The sequence below is a fragment of the Nilaparvata lugens genome, chromosome 14 (genome assembly GCF_014356525.2).
Source record: "Nilaparvata lugens isolate BPH chromosome 14, ASM1435652v1, whole genome shotgun sequence".
In the NCBI taxonomy this organism is placed as follows: Eukaryota; Metazoa; Arthropoda; class Insecta; order Hemiptera; family Delphacidae; genus Nilaparvata; species Nilaparvata lugens.
In genome coordinates this window covers 15,967,011-15,974,335 of record NC_052517.1, presented here as the reverse complement: position 1 = coordinate 15,974,335, position 7,325 = coordinate 15,967,011, and the positions used below count along the sequence as shown (strand labels likewise).

The following is a 7,325-nucleotide window of genomic DNA, read 5'->3' as shown; positions in this document are numbered from 1 at the left end:
TTCTTGCTGAATTTCTCTTCTCATGAGATCAGCTGAATGATTCCACACATGCACTCGTTCAGTCACTTCCATTATGATATATGATATCTACAAACAACAAAATTTCCAGCTGTTTTTCCAAGGACCTATTTATCCTTTTAATGTCCCTCAGTGAGTTATCCCAGGGCTGAGACCTAGTACAATCAAATTTTTATATCATAAACCTACTTTGTTCCAAATTTTATGTGAATCGTTAGAGCCGTTTTCAAGATCCGGTCACATACAGATATATAAACATCTAAACATTTAAACATCTTAATATATAAACATCAAAACATATTAACAGAAATTGCTCGTTCAATAGTATTGGATAGCTGGAAACTTGTCATTCTAAAATACCTGTCAGTAACCATGGTTGCTAACAAGACTTGTTGCTTTGTGAAATAGGGCACATATGTACTATCCACTATAGAAGGTGTTGGTGTCGTGTCTATATACAGGATTGGTGAATATTATTAATGCTACTTTTACAAGGATAATTTGGCAGCAGTCAAATTGGGGATTCTATTTGAAATGAAAAAAAACTACTCTCCTGTCACATCACAATTTTGGTTCACAATCTTGGATCCTACATTTCGAATCAACTCCATTTTTTAAAATGGAAAGGTGGTCAAATGATACAGAAATTAAAAAAAAAAAATTAATGGCGAAAACCACACATCGATATCACAAACATAAGGTATTCACATCCAATTAATATACAAGTAAATTATATGAAAATGAAATAAATGCAAAAGAATAAATCTGACAGATCAAAACTTTCAATTCAAAGTGTTTAATATGTGATTAGATTTCACTATAATTGTTAACTAACATTGTAAAAGTACAATTTGATGGTTTAGATTTTCAATGTACTCAATTATATAATTTTTGTTTTATTCATTCTGTATTATCATTTTTGTAGTGAAATTCTGTATTGATATCATGTTTCATAATACGACCACCTTCCAATTTAGAAGAATGAAGTTGAATTTGAGATGGCAGACCAAAATTTTGGGTGACAGAAAAGTAGCTTTTCTAATTGGATTGTTTGGTTTCCACAAATAAACCTACTGTCAAAAATTATTCTTGAGTAATATGGAGCTGGTTCAACGATTTTCATTAACCCTGTATATTCGATCTCCATAATCCACCAGTTCTATTATTGATTATTTCAGATGAGCAGGATGCTGAAGAGAATTCAGTAAGGACCGAACCAGAGATGTGGGCTTCAAACTGCAGCACATCTGGCCGAGACTATGCAACAGAAGTGGGTGGACTGAATGAGCATTCAATCTCTCCAGTTGAAAAGTGCACTGAGTCATCTGTGGCTGGCAAAAAGACCAAGCTCTACAGCTGTGCTCACTGTAGCTATAAGACCCCACAGCTTAGTAATTTGAAGAGTCACATTCGGAAACACACAGGAGAAAAACCTTTCAGCTGCAAATTTTGTGAATATAAATGTGCTCAGTTAGGTAATTTGAAAGTACATATCAGAACACATACAGGAGAAACACCTTTCAGCTGCGAATTTTGTGATTTCAAAACTGCTCATTCAAATACTTTGGAAGCACATATCAGAACACATACAGGAGAAACTCCCTTCAGCTGCAATTTTTGTGAATATAAATGTGCCCAGTTAGGTAATTTGAAAGTACATATCAGAACACATACAGGAGAAACACCTTTCAGCTGCGAATTTTGTGATTTCAAAACTGCTCGTTCAAGTTCTTTGAAAACACATATCAGAACACATACAGGAGAAACTCCCTTCAGCTGCGATTTTTGTGAATATAAATGTGCCCAGTTAGGTAATTTGAAAGTACATATCAGAACACATACAGGAGAAAAACCTTTCAGCTGCGAACTTTGTGATTTCAAAACTGCTGATTCAAGTTCTTTGAAAATACATATCAGAACACATACAGGAGAAACACCTTTCAGCTGCGAATTTTGTGATTTCAAAACTGCTCATTCAAGTTCTTTGAAAGCACATATCAGAACACATACAGGAGAAAAACCTTTCAGCTGCGAATTTTGTGATTTCAAATCTGCTTATTCAAGTTCTATGAAAAGACATATCAGAACACATACAGGAGAAAAACCTTTCAGCTGCAATTTTTGTGATTTCAATACTGCTCGTTCAAGTTCTTTGAAGGCACATATCAGAACACATACAGGAGAAACTCCCTTTAGCTGCGATTTTTGTGATTTCAAAACTGCTCATTCAAATACTTTGAAAGCACATATTAGAACACATACAGGAGAAACTTCTTCTAGCTAAGTATTCTGTGACCATACATGCACTCATTCAAATGTTACATCTAATTCCATGCTAAGAAAACACTTGCTGAAAATGTCTCACATTAGACTGCTGAGTTAAGAAGTGAGCACCTTATTAATGTTGGTTTCTATCCTTGTCCATCATTGGACAAAGCAGATAGCTCTATCCTTCTCTATACTCTTTCTGTTCTCAATTTTTTGTATACTATGAATAAGTATAATGATTACCAGAATATTTTATTCCAATTCATCACTAAATCATGGAAAAATATATTTATACTTGGCAAATAGAGTATTAAAACAGTTTATTATTAACATGATTCAATCACCAATATTTTGAACCAGGATGACTCCAATGATAGCCATCTGCTAGGCCTAAATAGAAGGACTTCTCCCACATAGGCAAGGGTGAGTTGACCCTTTAGAATAACTCTACTCTACTGGACACATACACTGATACTGTGGGACCGCTGTCCTTGCCTAGGTCTTCCACTGCCTTCTATACTATAGTGAGGTCCACGTTATAATGGCAGTGAAGATAGATAGGAGAATAACGTTGCTGATCCTCTGTCTTGTCAATGCCTTCTATTAACTGTAGCTGATACAGGTTTATTGATGTAATATTAACTGCCGATTATCATTTAAAATGTTTAATAATTATATTTTATTAAGCAAGAAATTATATTTTTCAATTCATAATGAATTTGCATAATTAAAATGAAATATTTTGTTAATTATTAATTCTACATTGTTAGAAGACGATCTGGCAACAGAGCAAAGCGAGATAGAGATAGTACTATCTGCTTTGTTGAATGATAGACAAGGATAGCAATACAATTGTTAATCAGACACTGCCATTATAACATGTACCTCACTATAGATAGGTTTGAATTACTCAAGTTTTGAATTATCTCAATACATATCTGATCTAAAATAAATTGTTGATGAATAAATTGTTTCTGCTCTTAATTCTATTTCCAATATGTTCTATTTGCCAAGGAAATGAAATTTTGCAGGTAGATCTTGTAATTATTGAATGATAAATGTTCATGACTGAGATTCCATTTTTTATTCAAATTCAAATTTTTCCCATACCGTATTACATATATATGACAGTTTCTACAAATTGAAGTAATCATTATACAATAACACCTTATCGTAACACATGTCGTAAGAATCTATTCAGATTTCCATATTATAATTACGTGACTATATAGTATTACATAATAATATTTTATTAATTTCTTATTTTATTTAGGGAATATACCATCATGTATGAGTTATAAAAATGCTGTCAGATGAGGGAATTAAATGCTGTCATAGATAGCTCTATGCCTTATAGCTCTAATATTTCTACATAACCTACAAAAATACCTTTTCCTACAGTTACCTTGAAAAGTGACCATTCCTGCACTGATTACAGAACGCAAAGAATCACTTTTCCGCTCTAGTGCACAAAGTATTACTTTGTGTACTCTTAATACTTTGCGTATTATCTTGCAGCCATCCTGATCAGCTGCTGACATTGTTGGAGTGTATTTTGAATGCGAATTCGTTCTATCAATATTTTTTCTGATTTTCAAATGAATAAAAATTAGATCTTATTAGATTATACATTTTGAATATTATTCATTGTTTCAAATGATATTTTTTCATTCATAAATTGATTGGTTGAAAAATTATTTAGAAATTAAGATTTACTCAATTTTTTTTAATGAATTGGATTAATTTAATTTTCAATTTGAATACATTTTTGATTATTAATTTTCAATTGGATTATCAAGTCTAGAATAAATTAAAGTTGTCAATAATAACAAAATTATACAGACAAACATTTGATGGATTTCAGCCATCATTTTACCCATAATCAACCACTTCTCATATCCAATGGTGACTAGGAAAAATTTAATGTGAAATATGTGCGCAAAGTTCCTCTGCTGCACTCAAGAAACCATTCCGCCCTCGCCTACGGCTCATGTGTAAACGTTTCTTTTGGTGCAGCAAACTGTCACTTTTCGCACTAGTTGCACAAATAACTATTTTATTCGGATTCAGTGCAGAGGAATTGGAAATGGTTAGAGTTATCAACTTTTTGTGATGATAGACAAGGATAGCACAAAAATTTGTAATAAGATGCTGACTTAAGATCTCATGAAACTTAGTACAGGAGCTCATAGGAAAACAATTTTTATATTAGAGTCTTATTTTCTGTGTGTATAAATTGAATTCTCAGTACGCCATGGGTAGACTATCTTTCAGGGCTCGTTTCCAAGCTCGGGATTCAGCTAAGTTTAAAGGTGCGTACAGACTTTCGCTCTGCTCCGCAACCGAACGTCACTCGAGCAGAGCGATTGATGATCGACCGGGGAGCAAGAGTGGAACGCGAGAAGAGCTAACATCTCCCGTAACGTTCATGATCGGTGCGAGTACAGAGCAGGGGCGGAGCGATCGCAGAGTGATGGCGGTACGAGGGTGGAGCTTGTGCGGAGCGGGTTTGAAGAGTATATATCTGTAAGCAGCTTTAGACTTTAAACAGCTGGAGTTAGAAAATTGGCTATCTGAAACGATGGGGTGTAGTCCTAGTTTCTATGAGAATCTTTATTTTCTTATTTCTATAATTTGAAACGTTTCCTTGACAAAATGAAACATTCCAAATAATTAAAAATAGCTGAAATGTTACACTATTCCCTCTTTATTTTATGTTGTAGTCAATTTTCTAGTTTTTCGAAATTCAATTTTAATGTAAACTGTGACCACGCCCTGTTTCGGAAAGCCAATTTTCTGACTCCAGCTGTTTAAAGTCTAAAACTTAGCTAAATCCTGAGCTCGGAAACCAGCCCAAGATTCTAATGTAGCAAATCTTAGGGAATAACCTTGAGTACATTTTCAATGTTCTCTTAATGAATATTATATTTTTGAACTCATAAAGGGTACTCATAATCTTGAGAAAGCCAGCCAAGCTGAGCGATTTGCTAACAGGGATTATCTGTTATGTATTTGTTTTGTGATGTAGGCTACTACTGTAGCATTGATTTAGCAGTTAGCAAATAGCTCGCCTGAATCTGTTTTGTATGGACTGTTAAGTTTGCAATTAATTATAAGAACACTTGTTTTTATTAGTACACTCATTAATTAATCACATCATTTGAATCATTACAGATAATCAATTCCACATTACACATTATTATTAAAGTCTTCCATCTTAACTGACAGACTGGCGCTCAGGTGCCACGTGCACCAACCCAACATCTTCCCCTTTAAAAATTTCACAGATAACTTTTATCTGTAAATAAGTTACAAATAATTTACAGTTAAGTTAACATAAGTTACAGTTAATTTTACTGATGTGTACAACACATCAGTAAACTGGTTACAAATTAAGTTTTAATGGTGGTTTTATCTGACGACCATAGCGTGAGGTTTTTCTCTCCCCATTATTGTAGTCAATTCCAGCATTAACCATTCCATTACCCTCATTCTCCTGTTCAACATCCTCATTTTCATTAACAATAGCCCCATGCCCTACATGATTCCTTTGATCAACTGAAGTGAATTTCTCATAAAATTTGGTTTTAGTATTTGGAAAATTTGCCCTGCACTTGATATATTTTTTCAAGAAATTAATATCTCTTCTTACCACATTACCATTGACATTTGCAACTAAATATGCCCTCGGACCATCATTCAGTTTCTTTATAATTGTAGCTTCCTTCCAAATTCTAGTAAATGTATTAAATAGTAACACAATTTCCCCAGGAGCAAAAGAATGCTCATTTTCTCTGCAAGTTTTATCATAGTTTGTTTTCATCTTCAATTGATTATTTACAATTTTGTCACCAACCTGTTCCATCAAAGCTGATGGCATGTTGGTGATAGGCAAACGAGATCTCAGTGACCTACCCTGTAGTAAGTGTGCAGGAGAAACACCCAAAGAAACCACTGGTGTGTTATTATAATTGAGAGTCCCCAGCTCAAGATTTTTGACACCACATTTTCGCACTATGCTTTTAAAGATGTCTACAGCTTTTTCTGCTAGCCCATTTGATTGTGGATAGATGGGACTACTATGCACAACTTGGAACGACCAATCTTTTGCAAATTGTTTAAACTCATAACTGGAAAATGGCACATGATCAGAAACTACAGTGACTGGTATTCCAAACCTTGAAAATATTTTCTTCACTTTAGCAATGATTTCTGATGAAGGCTCACATTGTAAAGATTCAATCTCTAACCACTTGGTATAGTAACTAACTTGGTGAAGTACTAAATATGGTTTCCCCCCAAACTCAGCAATATCAAGTCCAACTTTGTGAAATGGCCTATCTATTACCTCATGACTGATCATGGGTAGCTTGATCAATGCCCGTGCATATGTTTGACAAATATGACATTGGACAAAATTCTCTATATCACTGGACATACCAGGCCAATAGTACAGTAATTTAGCTTTCATTATTAATTTAGCATAACCCAAGTGTGTTTCATGTAATATGGACAGCTTTTGGGTGAAATCGTATCCTTTGCGCATGACATTATAATGTATGCTATAGAAATAGAGTTCAATTACATAGACCTAGGCTTGAGCATAACAGAAGATTTTTAGATTTATGTAGGTGGTAAGCTTTACAATGCCTTGCAACCTGACTTACAGGAGTGTCAATATAGCCAAATAGTAAAGGCCAGATTAAAAAACTCCATTGTTGCGATTTATGATACACAGTTGTTTTTATGAAGGTTTTCGTGCTCGAAAGTTGATATTTTTTTCATGTTTGATTTAGTTTTGTATGGTTGAGAATTTGTATTATTATTGTAATTATATTGTGTCATAGCACTTATATTTTGCATGGCTTCATCTGTTGACTGAAGAATGGATAATTATCATTTGGAATGTGCTGGCCGCACGGAGAACTGTTTAAATTGCAATATGATTTATTATTGTTAAAACTCAATTGCATTTTCCTTGATTCTTTGAACTTAGCGCTGCCAGTTATAGCCAACGTGGGCAGATTTAGTTGCATTGT

At 34.0% G+C, this 7,325-nt stretch overlaps 1 long non-coding RNA gene across 1 annotated transcript in view; it reads left to right on the top strand.

The window, feature by feature from the left end:
- The first annotated feature begins 1,943 nt into the window (after nt 1-1,943).
- LOC120354209 overlaps nt 1,944-7,325 on the top strand; it is a 45,430-nt gene continuing 40,048 nt past the window's right edge. Inside the window, exon 1 of the long non-coding RNA XR_005572891.1 lies at nt 1,944-2,516. This is a non-coding gene — a long non-coding RNA (uncharacterized LOC120354209). The remainder of the gene's footprint in view (nt 2,517-7,325) is intronic.